At 41.9% G+C, this 14,436-nt stretch overlaps 1 pseudogene; it reads left to right on the top strand.

Annotated features, from left to right (window-relative positions):
* Nucleotides 1-927: 927 nt before the first annotated feature.
* LOC101902438 (dnaJ homolog subfamily C member 28-like) overlaps nt 928-14,436 on the top strand; it is a 31,916-nt pseudogene continuing 18,407 nt past the window's right edge.

Below are 14,436 nucleotides of genomic sequence, written 5' to 3'. Positions count from 1 at the left end.
GAAAAGTTTAATGTGTGTAATTCTCACTGCAAGGTGTGAAGAAATCTTGTAGTTCTCAAGCAGGAAACACATGTTTTCTGAGCCAGTGGCTATAAAATTGACTCATGTCTGCATCTTAATGCATTTTACACATTCTGTTCTTCAGTTCAGTTCAGTCGCTCAGTCGTGTCCAACTCTTTGCGACCCCATGAATCGCAGCATGCCAGGCCTCCCTGTCCATCACCAACTCCTGGAGTTCACTCAGACTCACGTCCATCGAGTCAGTGATGCCATCCAGCCATCTCATCCTCTGTCGTCCCCTTCTCCTCCTGCCCCCAATCCCTCCCAGCATCAGGGTCTTTTCCAATGAGTCAACTCTTTGCATGAGGTGGCCAAAGTACCGGAATTTCAGCTTTAGCATCATTCCTTCCAAAGAACACCCAGGGCTGATCTCCTTTAGAATGGACTGGTTGGATCTCCTTGCAGTCCAAGGGACTCTCAGGAGTCTTCTCCAGCACCACAGTTCAAAAGCATCAATTCTTCGGCGCTCAGCTTTCTTCACAGTCCAACTCTCACATCCATATGTGACCACTGGAAAAACCATAGCCTTGACTAGACGGACCTTTGTTGGCAAAGTAATATCTCTGCTTTTCAATATGCTATCTAGGTTGGTCATAATTCTGTGCTTAACTGCTTATTAATATCAAGGCACAAGATGAATATGATTTGAGAGGCTCCCAGAGTCCTTGCTTGGAAGATTTCTTTTTGAGGAGTCTTCATCCAGCTCTCCACAGCCCTTGGGGCTGGTTTTCTTTGCACATTCTGATGTTAAGTAGAAAATACAATGCTTCCCACTGGACTTTCTGATAATATTGATGTCAGGTGGCCTCATGCAGCAATAGCTTGAAGCAGGACTTCAATTCCTTGGCCAGATATTGAAGTCCAGTCATGGCGGTGAGAGCACAAAATACTAACTGCTAGAGCAGTGGTCAGTGCCCTGGCCCTTCAGCTTTGCAGAAAAAGAATTCCCTCCAAGATGGAAATTAGTGAAACAAGTAAAGTGTTTATTAGGAGGGGAAAAAGTACAATACGTGTGAATAGACTCAGAGAGAGTCGAGCCCTTGCGGCAGCTTAAATTACTCATAATGGGACATTTCTTCCAGGTTTCCTTTGGCCAATCATTTTGATTTGCCTGGTTTACAGCCCATATTTAGTATATCTCGGGATCCTCACATGTGTGTTATGCATCTCTTAGCCAAGATGGATTCCACTGAAGAGACCTACGGGTAGTGAACTCTGATTAGCATAACTCCCCTTTTGACCCCCAAGGAACCTTTCTGCACGTGTGTAGTCAGAGACGTCTCCTGACTTAGAGAATGAGAAATATGTGATCTCTTATCTTCTACCTGGGCAGAGTCCAGCCTCCCCTGTCAATTGTCCTGCTGTTCTAGTCTTGGAGTATCAGCGCACAGGGGATGAATTTCCAATTGCCTTTACCTGGGGGTGGGGGGGCACCTACCTCCTGCCTTAATATGGTGAGCTTTCCCCCTACCTCATCCCTGCCTGCCTATGTACATGAAAGCCGTAGCATGGCTACATCCACCACAGAGGATGGAAACTAGAAGGGGAATTTGCCCCTCCCCCATCTAGATACACAACATGCCAACACGGAAACTTAGGAAAGATAAATTAGAGGGTAGGCATTTGCTTTGCACAAGGAGTCTCCAGCAGATCTATCTAAGGAATAAGCTTCCTGCAACAACTTATGACCCCAACTATGCAGAGTTGGGCCAAATTTCTTGAGTGAAGGGCACAGTCCTCCACAAGACTACCCTTGCTTCTGACACCAGCTGCCAGTTTGGGGCCCTCAGTTTTGCTCTCCCTTCTGATCAGCTGGCTATAAATTCAGGGATTCCAATGAGTCCCTTTAGGTTCAATAATTCGTTACAGTGATTCACAGAACTCAGGAAACTGCTGTACTCACAATTACAATCTTACAATAGCAAAAGGATACCAATCAGAACCAGCCAGAGAGAGAAACACACAGAGTTCTGAAAGAGTCCCAGACACGAAGCTTCCAGTCATCCTCTCTCCATGGAGTCCTGGACAGCACTGCCTTCTCCTGGCTATGACAATATTCAAGAAACCAACCAGGGAAGCTCATCTAATCTGTTGTGCACAGAGTTTTATTGGAGTTTCATTACTAAGGCATGATTGATAGAATGACTGGCTGGGCAAAAGAACTCAATCTTCAGCCCTCTTCCCTCCATGAAGGTTGGGTTGATATCACAGGGCTTGAAGCCCCAACCCTCTAATCACAGGGTTGGTCTTTCTGGCTGGCCAGCCCCCTGGCATCATCTCATCAGCACATGCTGTCTAGGGGCCACCATGAGTCGCCTCACTGGTAGGCACATGGTAGGCAGCCCACCATGAGTAACAAAGACACTCCTATCACTCAGGGCAACTCCAAGGGTTTAGAAATTTCCTCCCAGAAATGGTGGACAAAGGCCAGTCAAATTATTTATTATGTACTCAGATTCTTGCCTGGGAAATCCCATGGACAGAGAAGGCTGGTAGGCTACAGTCCCTGGGGTTGCAAAGAGTCAGACACGACTGAGCACACACTTATGCATACCCAGAAAACTCACCTCTAAATGCGAATAATAGTGTCTCTTGCAAGGGTTTTTTTTTTTTTTTAAATAAGGATTAAATAAAAAATAAATATGCTTCTAGTGTACAGCACTCATTCAGTGAAAGTTAGCTACTTTACCAAATTTGTCACCACTGACCTTCTAAAAATACATCCACTGCTAACTCTGTTTTAAGTTCCCTGAGGGCAGGGGAAATATTTGACTCACTTTGATATGCTTCACAGTAACTAGTTGTGTCTTGCACAAAAGGTTTCCAATCCATATTTACAGATTTAATATAAAAACCTACCTTTCTTTAAGATATTTTCTTTCCTAAGGCTATCTACCTTTCTTCAAGATTAATATTTATTTGAACTTATTTGCTTTAAATACCAGAATTCAGTCATAGGAGGGATCAGAGGAGCAGCAGAAACTGCACTGAAACAAAACAGTAGGCGTCTCCCAGGGTCACTGCAAACATCGTTGAGTGCATCTGACTTCTGGGTGAAAGGGACATTTATGGATATTTCTCCTCATTCTCTCAAAGCTGTCAGGGAAGAGAAATTTCCCCCTTTCCCTTTTGGTTCTTTTCAGCTGGTCGAAGAATGAAATTGACCCAGGACAGATTAACAGGAGAAAAACAAATTTAATTTATTATACATACAGAAACTCATAGAAATATGAGAACCAAAGAAGTAACCAAAGCACTTTTATACCTTTTAGACAAAGAAACAATACATTTGTGAAGAACTGACAAGACAGAAATTTACGCTTGGGTACTAATTTGAAGAATTGATGCTTTTGAACTGTGGTCTTGGAGAAGACTCTTGGGAGTCCCTTGGACTGCAAGGAGATTCAACCAGTCAATCCTAAAGGAAATCAGTCCTGAATGTTCACTGGAAGGACTGATGCTGAAGCTAAAACTCTAATACTTTGGCCACCTGATGCAAAAAACTGACTAATTTGAAAAGACCCTGATGCTGGTAAAGTTTGAAGGCAGGAAGAGAAGGGGATGACAAAGGATGAGATGGTTGGATGGCATCACCGACTTAATGGTGTTAAGACATGAGTTTGAGTAAGATCCAGGAGTTGGTGATGGCCAGGGAAGCCTAGTGTGCTGCAGTCCATGGGGTAGCAAAGAGTTGGACACGACTGAGTGACTGAACTGAACTGAACTGATTAGAAGAATCTAAGCAAAGCTATTGTTTACACAAACTCCTCAGCCCTGAATTCCCTCTCTCTGGAAGTAAGGATGTCTCTTTATCTGTTTGTGTGGGGCAAAGGAGTACCTTTCACAAGGAAGATTTATTTCCTGCTCTTAGGAGGGCAAAAGAGGGTCAGAGTGCCCCTCTTAGACTGATTGTTCTTAAGGAATTTTTATTCAAAATAATCAAGATGGCAATGTGGCATATTTGGGGCAGTCTGCCCTGAACCCCATCAAAGCTTTTTTCTCAGCACTGAAAAGAGAAAGTCTTCTTCACATAGGAAACTTCTGTCATGAAAAAAGGTTTTTTTTAAATACGATGCTTTTCTATACACCTGTATTCAGCAATTGCAAAGTAACTTCATAATGGTAACAAAATTATAAAATATTTTGAATAAGGTTATCAAGATATGAAAGACCCTTTTAGAGAAAACTATAAAATATTCAGAAAAGCATATCTGGTTGTGAACCAGAAAATTCTACTTAATACTCCACAAATTAATCTGTAAATTTAATGCAATCATGATAAAAAAGATCTCCCAATTACTTTTTATATAATTTGGAAAGAGCGTACTAAAATTCGTGTGAACAGTTCAATGAAAAGCAGCCATCAAGGTAACTTTGTAAGTGAAGAACAAATTCTGGGACTTTTCATTTCTTATATCAAGTTTTAAACAAACTATAGGAACTTACCAGGTGGCACTAGCAGTAAAGAACTCGCCTGCCAATGCAGGAGGCACAAGAGATGCAGGTTCGGTCCCTGGGTTGGGAAGATCCCCTGAAGAAGGAAACAGCAACCCACTCCAGTACCCTTGCTTGGAAAATCCCATGGACAGAAGAGCCTGGTGGACTACAGTCAACAGGGTTGCAAAGAGTCGGACACAACGGAAGTGACTTGGCACACACACCACAGCAACTTAAGAGACACAGGAAGTCCCTTAGATATGAACCTTCGAGTTGGAACTTTCACAGATGTGAATGTGCATTTGCATGTTGAATCACGTAAGTTAGTTCATGTGTCTGGAGTACACTGTCATGTGCATCCATCCCTGTCATTTTGCTTTTGTGTACTTCACTGTACAGTACTGTATAGCATACAGTAGTACAATATCTTTATTTCAAGCTCAGGATGTGAGTGAGTGAAACTGCAGCTTGCCCTCTGTCTCCTATTGCTGATGATCCTTCATCTCTACCATCTCTGATCTCCTCTCTCTCCTCCAGTCAGTAACTCTTCTTGCCCCTTCACTCGATGCCAGCCCCTGTATGCCAACTGCTGTACTGTACTGCTGCACTTTTCAACCAGTCGTGTCCGACTCTTTGTGACCCCATGAACTATAGCTCACCAGGCTCCTCTGTCTATGGGATTTTCCAGGCAAGGATACTGGAATGGGTTGCCATTTCCTTCTCCAGGAGATCTTCCCAACCCAAGGATCAAACCCAAGTCTCCTGCATTGCAGGCGAATGCTTTACAGTCTGAGCTATTTATTTGTGTGAAAGCATTATAAACCTATTACAGTACAGTACTACATAACCAATTGTGTTCCTGGGATACCTATACCAACTTTGTTGGTCTTCTGCACAAATTGTACTGTGCTCTCAGAACAGAACTCGTTCATATGTAGGGGACTTACTGTATAGTATTGAAACAAGAGTAAAGTGGTCTTTGGACTAGAATAGAAATTCCACATATAAATTCCATAATACTTGGAAATTAAGTATATGCTAAAGTAACATTTCAAATCAGTGGGTCAATATCAATATGCCAGCAAATTTGGAAGACTCAGCAGTGGCCACAGGACTGGAAAATGGCAGTTTTCATTCCAATCCCAAAGATAAGCAATGCCAAAGAACATTCAAACTACCACACAATTGTACTCATTTCACACGCTAGTAAAGTAATGCTCAGAATTCTCCAAGCTAAGCTTTAACGTACATGACCTGAGAACTTCCAGATGACCCAGCTGGATTTAGAAAAGACAGAGGAGCCAGAGATCAAATTGCCAACATCCATTGGATCATAGAAAATGCAAGAGTTCGAGAAAAATATCTACTTCTGCTTCATTGACTAAAGCCTTTGACTGTATGGATTACAATAAATTGTGGAAAATTCTTACAGAGATGTGACTACCAGACCACCTTACCTGCCTCCTGAGAAACCTGTATGCAAGTCAAGAAACCAGAGTTAGAACTGGACATAGAACAACGGACTGGTTCCAAACTGGGAAAGGAGTATGTCAAGCCTGTGTATTGTCACCCTGCTTATTTAACTTATATGCAGAGTACGTCATGTGAAAGGCTGGGCTGGATGAAGCACAAGCTGGAATCAAGATTGCCAGAAAAATATCAATAACCTCAGATATGCAGATGATACCACCCTTGTGGCAGAAAGCGAAAAGGAACTAAAGAGCCTACTGATAAGAGTGAAAGAGGAGAGTGAAAAAGCTGGATTAAAACTCAACATTCAGAAAACTAAGATCATGGCATCTGGTCTCATCACTTCATGGCAAATAGATAGGAAACAGTGGAAACAGTGACAGACTTTATTTTCTTGGGCTCCAAAATCATTGCAGATGGTGACTACAGCCACGAAATTAAAAGATGCTTGCTTCTTAGAAGAAAAGCTATGACAAACTTATACAGCATATTAAAAAGCAGAGATATTACTTTGCCAACAAAGGTCCATCTAGTCAAAGCTATGGTTTTTCCAGTAGTCATGTATGAATGTGAGAGTTGGACCATAAAGAAGACTGAGGGCCAAGAAATTGATGATTTTGAACTGTGGTGTTGGACAAGACTCTTGAGAATCCCTTGGACTGCAAGGAGATGAAACCAGTCAATGCTAAAGGAAATCAGTCCTGAATGTTCATTGGAAGGACTGGTGCTGAAGCTAAAGCTCCAGTACTTTGGCCACCTGATGCAAAGAGCTGACTAATCGGAAAAGACCCAGATACTGGGAAAGACTGAAGGCAAGAGGAGAAGGGGATGACAGAGGATGAGATGGTTGGATGGCATCACTGACTTGATGGACATGAGTTTGAACAAGCTCTGGGAGATGGTGAAGGACAGGGAAGCCTGGCATGCTGCAATCCATGGGATCGCAGAGTCACACGGTACTGAGTGACTGAACAACAACAACAAAGTCACATTTCAAATCAGTGGGTAGATTATTTAATAAATGGTATCAGGTTAACTAGATATCAACTGGTAAAAAATAAGACACATGTTAATTTCATGCTGGTTACAAGATAAACTCCAATTTTACTAAAATGCTAAAGATAAGATAAATCCCATGGATGGAGGAGCCTGGTAGGCTGCAGTATATGGGGTCGCGAAGAGTCTGACACGACTGAGCAACTTCACTTTCGCTTTTCACTTTCACGCATTGGAGAAGGAAATGGCAACCCACTCCAGTGTTCTTGCCTGGAGAATCCCAGGGACGGGGGAGCCTGGTGGGCTGCCGTCTATGGGGTCACACAGAGTCGGGCACGACTGAAGCGACTTAGCAGCAGCAGCAAGATAAAAATCATTAAAATATTCAAAATAAATAAATGAAAATGCATGCATGACCTTGGGTGGGTAGGGCCTTCTTGTTGCTGTTCAGTTGTTAAGTCATATCCTTTGCAACATTTCGCATCAGGTGGCCAAAGTGTTGGAGCTTCAGCTTCAGCACCAGTCCTTCCAAAGAATATTCAGGGTTGATTTCCTTTAGGATTGACTGGTCTGATCTCCTTGCAGTCCAAGGAACTCTCAAGAGTCTTCTCCAACCACAGTTCAAAAGCATCAGTTCTTTGGCACTCAGCCTTCTTTATGGTCCAACTCTCACATTCATACATGACTACTGGAAATTCATAGCTTTGACTACATAGACTTTTGCAAAGTGATGCCTCTGCTTCTTAATACACTGTTTAGGTTTGTTATAGCTATTCTTCCAAGGAGCAAGTGTCTTTTAATTTCATGGCTGTAGTCTCTGTATCCAGTGATGTTGGAGCCCAAGAAAATGAAATCTGACACTGCTTCTGCATTTCCCCCATCTATTTGCCATGAAATGATAGGACTGGATGCCATGCTCTTCATTTTTTGAATGTTGAGTTTTAAGCCAGCTTTCTCACTCTCCTCTTTCACCTCAGGTACTTCAAGATTAAAACCTTTATATGACAAATTATACCATGCAGAAAAAGTTTTTTTTTTAATGATGTAGTAGGAGAAAGATACTTCAACACATGTGAAGATAAAAGATTGCTTTCTGGAATACAAAAGGAAAAATGTCTAAAAATGGGAGTACAAGCAATCCATTGTAAAAACACCTGCCCCACCATTTCCGCCCCTGCACCCCCACCACCAAAATGCAACAGGCAATTCACAGAAGCAAAATATAAACAGGGCATCAAGCACCGGAAAACCAATGCTCAATTCCATTAAAAATCAAGAAAATAAAAACAATGAAATACCATTTTTAACCCATCAAACTGACAAAAAAGTAAATGTTTGATGATATCAACTCTAAGTAGTAGAGTGTAGGTAAATATGAGCTCTGATCTCTAGCTAACAGAATTTATGTATTCATATATTTTGGTTGTACTGGTCTTCATCGCTGCATGGACTTTTCTCTAGTTGCTGAGAGAGGGAACTACTCTGTAGTTGCGGTGCGCTGGCTTCTCACTTCCGTGGCTTCTCTCGTTGCGGTCACGGGCTACTGGGGGCACAGGCTTCAGTAGTTGCCGCTTGTGGGCTCAGTAGTTGTGGCACATGGGCTTAGCAGCTCCACGGCATGTGGGATCCTCCCGGACCAGGAATTGAACCCTTGTCTCCTTCACTGGCAGGCAGATTCTTTACCACTGAGCCACCAGGGGAGCCCCTCTAGCTAACAGAATTCTAAATGGTACATGTCTTATGTCCCAGTAAATTTTTTAATATCTTTCCTAAAGTAACAATTTTCACATATGACCAAGAAAGCATATTCAAGATACCTGAGAGTAAAATTGGAAATACCATAAATGTCCTTCAGTAGGGCAATGGTCAAATAACCTAAGCCTGTCTTCACTGTGGTATATTATGCCTCAGTTAAAAAACAAAAACAGCTGAGACTTATGCCTGCAATTTGAGATGTGTACTATCTGAAATAACGTTGGACATATTGTGTTGTTAATGGGGAAAAAAGTTGCCAAACTACACATATAGAATTTATCATTTTTTCTTTTAAAAGATATGCTTACCAAAACAATAATATATATTTTCTCCAGGTAACAAAAGAATATACACAAAACTATGCTGAGCACAGAGGATGTGGGTAGTAGGACAAGAACTTAACCTCTGCTTCCCAGGTGGTGCTAGCAGTAAAGAATCCACCTGCCAATGCAGGATACGTAAAAGACAAGATTCGATCCCTAGGTTGGGAAGATTTCCTGGAGAAGGACATGGCAATCGACTCCAGTATTCTTGCCTGGAGAATCCCATGGACAGGGGAACCCAGTGGGCTACAGCCCATAGGGTCACACAGAGTCGGACATGACTGACATGACTTAGCACGCACACACGCACATAACATTTTTAATTTTTATGAGGTGGAGGATTAACCTATTACATCTGTGAAAGCAATAATTGGAAAAAATTTATCCAAACTCCTCCCTAGACTTTAGGGCTTTGTTTCCAGCATCCTTGGTTCATTGTATCTTAAATATTTAAGCACTCTATGAACTCAGTTCTACAATTCTCCTTTACTGATAACCGGATATTGGATTATATTAGGCTTCACTTTTCCCAATTCCATTCTCTCTCCATCACACTAAGATATTCCATAAGGGATTGTGTATCTATCACTCTGTTTTAGGAAGAAAGAATAACAGAAGTTTTTAATGCCTAATTTTTTCCTCAGCTTGAGTTCACCTGAATTATTCTCTCTCTCTCTCTCTTGTGTTGCAGTCCAAATGGATTTATCTTGAGAAATATAATCTTGAGGGAAAAGAAAATATCTGCATTTCAAGAGGCTTCAACAGAAGGATCACTGTTTTGCTGTTTTCTCTCATGCTTATATTTGTACCTCAAATATTTCACAGCTGTTTTCAGAAACACTGTGTACCTTAAGGACTTAGAAAATACATTCTCTTAAAAAAAAAAAAAAATTAAAGAGAGTCATCGACCAGTTTGCTTCCACTCTAGACACAGGTGAAATCTTTCTATGCTGATGTTCTAGAAATTGGGAACCTTCTGGTGAAGATATAATTTCTCCATTAGTTTTCTTTTTCATTCCTTATGTTTACTTTCCTGCTTTTGTTGCTGTAGAGAGCTGTCTTGAATCAGAGAAAGCTCCATTTTTTATATATCTGAAAAAGACAGGCATATAATTGAACTCTACTGACAGGATCAGAAAAAAATAAACCCACAAATTTAAGCATACCTGGGAAAAGGATGGGAAATGGGTGTTTCTCCTTATTTTAAGAAATAATGCTTTAAGCAGCATGTGAAACTGATCTGAGAGGTGATGTACTAATATATATAGACCGATAGCCAGTGGGAACTTGCTGTATGACTCAGGCAACTCAAACTGAGGCTCTGTAATAACCTAGAGGAGTAAAAATGGGTGGGTAGTGGGAGGGAGATTCAAGGGGGATGGGACATATGTACACCTGTGGTTAATGCATGTTGAATATGATAGAAATCAAACCAATGTTGTAAACCAATCATCAATCAATTAAAAATAAATATTAAAAAAGAATAAAGACCTTCCAGCTCAAAAGGTCTTCCTCACCTCCCTGCCATGGAGCTAAAAGAAAAAGAAGAAGAAAAGAAAATGAGGAGAGGGAGATAGATAGATAAGGTCTGAATCATCCCCAAGGCCATTTACCTTCAGGGGGCAGGCTGCACACATCTCCGGACCCTGCCCCTCCATACAGGGGCTATGAGAAGATGACTGTTCACCCACCGGGAAACAGCACCACGAGCACTAAGTGCCCACCGACACTCTATGATGGTGGATCTTCTGTCCTCCTTCCCCACCAGGGCCCTAATGCTTTGAACCCTAACAGAGTGCTAGGCTTATACACCTTAATCCTACTCACAGGCTTCTTCACAGCCACCTCAGCATCTGTCACCCACCAATGTTCCTTATATTCTGTTACAAGGATGACTGGATGCAGTGGTAAAATGCCTTTCTCCCTCTCAGTGTGACCCAGGGTCTCAGATCTGTGCATGTTCTATGTCAAAATGGAAATGGGGGCAGGGAAAGGAATTTGGATGAAAGATAGAGGCCACAATAGCAGAAATTCTCCTTAAGCAGGAAACCTCCAAATGAACTCACCACCCTCCAAACATGCCTTGGAGTTCACCTCTTCCAAGCCTGGGCTTCATTGGAGTCAGAAATATACAGTTCTGTCATCCTGCACCCTTGGCTAAAGCAGGCATCACCAATTGATGGCAGCACACTCTTTCTCTTGTCAAAGCAGCTGCTGCTGCCTCTAACTTAATGCTAGAACAATTCCTCTGCCCAAATGCTCTGTCCCAGCTCCACCTACCTGTTCCACTGCTTTAACCTGCCACTATTCTACCTCCTATTGAAAAATCCAAACAACCCCAAGAATGATATTGAGCTTCTGTTCACCTTTAATGAGTTTTATAGCCATGAAGGAGTTAGTCTCTAAGAGAGCAGTTAAAGAGCACTGCTCCCCTTCCTGCCAGGACCCAGGAAGTACAAGCCTACCTGGGTTCAGTAAAGAACCCCACATGGTCATGACACCGGAAGGAGACTGATACTGGAGAGATCTGGCAAGGTGAGGGAGCAAGGGGGAGAAGTGAAGAGAGGAAAGGATGAGAGTGCTGAAGAAGGCATACAGTTTGGGCCAAGATTAGCCCAGTAAAAGAACAGAGAGAGGTCCTCCCACAGGAAAGGAGTTTTGGGAGTTTATGTCCAAGAGGCACTGCAGAGCTTTAAAGTCAGACAGTGCTGGGTTTAGTCCCAACTCAGTCTCTTACTAGCTCATTAACTCTATAGACTGCAACCCTGTAAAAAACAATAACTCTCCCCACCTCTGGGAGCAGTGAGGAAGATTGAAAAGTGGACAAGGGGGCTGGTACAAGGTCCAGTTCAGTTCAGTTGCTCAGTGGTGTCTGACTCTTTGGGACCCCATGGACTGCAGCACACCAGGCTTCCCTGGCCATCACCAACCCTGGAGCTTGCTCAAACTCATGTCCATCGAGTCAGTGACATCATCCAGCCATCTCATCCTCTGTTGTCCCTTTCTCCTCCTGCCTTCAATCTTTCCCAGCATCAGGGTCTTTTCAAATAAGTCATTTCTTCCCATCAGGTGGCCAAAATATTGGAGCTTCAGCTTCAGCATTAATCCTTCCAATGATTATTCAAGACTGATTTCCTTTAGGATTGACTGGTTTTATCTCCTCGGTCCAGTCCTCAGTAAAATCCTTATCACTACTGACACCTTAGAGTATTTCTACTGTGATGAAAGAGATTTCAGAGGGTCTCGCTGAAAGATGGAGCCAACATAAATGACCTTACCAGATTCCCCATATCTTCTCATTTGTGTGCTAACAAACTTGATCATTTTAGGTCAGCTTATCCTTGAGAATCTTTTAAATCAGTAGCACATTATCAGACTTTAAACATTGTATTATGGGAGCTTGCTTCAATCAATACACAGAGAATCTTTATTAATAGCAACACATTCTTTGTAACTTAAAAGGAGCATTCTGATCTTAAATACAGATAGTAGTTTAAGCAAGGACTGTTCTCTATTCCAGTTTCTGAGAAAACCATCATCTTTTCATTAATTAGGCCAGGGAGTGACTCATCTTTCAGCACATTTCTGCAAACAAGAGAAAAGAAAGGTCATGGGAAACAGTTACAGAGCACTATTTGTGGTAATAAAATATTAATGATGGCTGGATACATGACTGTAGTGGCTGGATACATGACTGAAGTTGCTGAAGAATCTTTGAAAAGATAGGGTAGAGAAAAGGGAGAGAAGGACAAGGAAAACATTGTAAGGACAGAGGAAATTTGTTGAGGATGGAATGTTTATATCCTTCCAATTTGGTTGGAAACAAATAGTAATGAGACCTTTTGGGGATCACTGGCCAAGAGGTTTTGAATCTACTATGTTGAATTAAAGTCTTGGTACATGTTTTTCACATAAAATGAATGTAATACTAATGAATGCACAGATTCTTATAACAGCATCTTCATATACATTTATTCTTATCTCACAACAGTCTTATGATGCTCATTTTACAGAGAAGGAAACTGAGGCTCAGAAATTTTAAATGACATGGTGAAAGTATGTGAATGTCTTTCTGTCTTATAACACTACATAGTGCTCTACAAGTGACTTAAGTATGCAGCTTGTTATGTAAATAGAGTTGTTAGGCTGCGAGGCTGTCATCAAGTTGTCAAAAGAGTCTAAAGATATTCCCAGAATGCTTTGCTCTAAGACAGAAGCTCATAACAGAATCAGTAATGAAATTCAACCTCTGTTAGCTTTATGGCCTTGTGTTGTCATTTTTTTCTATCGTGTCTGTTTCTAAAGGATTGATTTAGCAAAAAAACAGTGAACATTTTGTACATTTGTATAACACATTACAATATGCAGACAAGTGGGCTCTGCAGTGCTCAGGTCTCTGTTTGTGGGTGCTGTATGGATCTAGAAACTTTCGTAATCTCATGCTTTGGGATCCTACTATAATTCTTCTGAAGAGAAGAGGCCTTTATCTTTCATGTGTGTTTGTGCATGCGTACTCAGTCATGTCAGACTCTGAAACACTATGGACTATAATCCACCAGGCTCCTCTGTCTGTGGAATTTTCCAGGCAAGAATAGTGGAGTGGGTTGCCATTGCATTCTCCAGGGTATCTTCGCAACTCAGGGATCATATTCTGGTATTAACCAAGGTTTCATTACTGTAGACACATCATTCCCTGCTATGGCTAAAATCCTACACATAAAAACTAAAAACAATGGGAAATTATTTTAAATAGTAGAAAGCAGAATATGATGGAATTCAACATGAAAGTAGCCTAATAATTACACCTTTTCTTTTGAGCTTCAAAGCCTACAAATGACATACAAAATAAGAGCAAAGCTATCCCTTCTCCAAAATAGGATACTAAAATATAAAGAAGCCCTTACAGATTGTTTTGTTTTAGCTCTTTATTTGGGAGGCAGTATAGCACCTTTGAGAAGGCAATGGCACCCCACTCCACTACTCTTGCCTGGAAAATCCCATGGACGGAGGAGCCTGGTAGGCTGCAGTCCATGGAGTCGCTAAGAGTAGGACACGACTGAGCGACTTCACTTTCACTTTTCACTTTCATGCATTGGAGACGGAAATGGCAACCCACTCCAGTGTTCTTGCCTGGAGAATCCCAGGGCCAGGGGAGCCTGGTGGGCTGCCGTCTCTGGGGTCGCACAGAGTCGGACACGACTGAAGTGACTTAGCAGCAGCAGCAGCAGCATAGCACCTTAGTCAAGAATGTAGAGGAGGAGGTCCTAACATGGCAGAGGAATAGGATGGGGAGACCACTTTCTCCCCCACAAATTCATCAAAAGAACATTTGAACGCTGAGCAAATTGCACAAAACAACTTCTGAATGCTGGCAGAGCACATCAGGCACCCAGAA

Source organism: Bos taurus, chromosome 5, assembly GCF_002263795.3.
Source record: "Bos taurus isolate L1 Dominette 01449 registration number 42190680 breed Hereford chromosome 5, ARS-UCD2.0, whole genome shotgun sequence".
Lineage (NCBI taxonomy): Eukaryota > Metazoa > Chordata > Mammalia > Artiodactyla > Bovidae > Bos > Bos taurus.
This window is presented reverse-complemented; position numbering and strand designations above follow the sequence as displayed.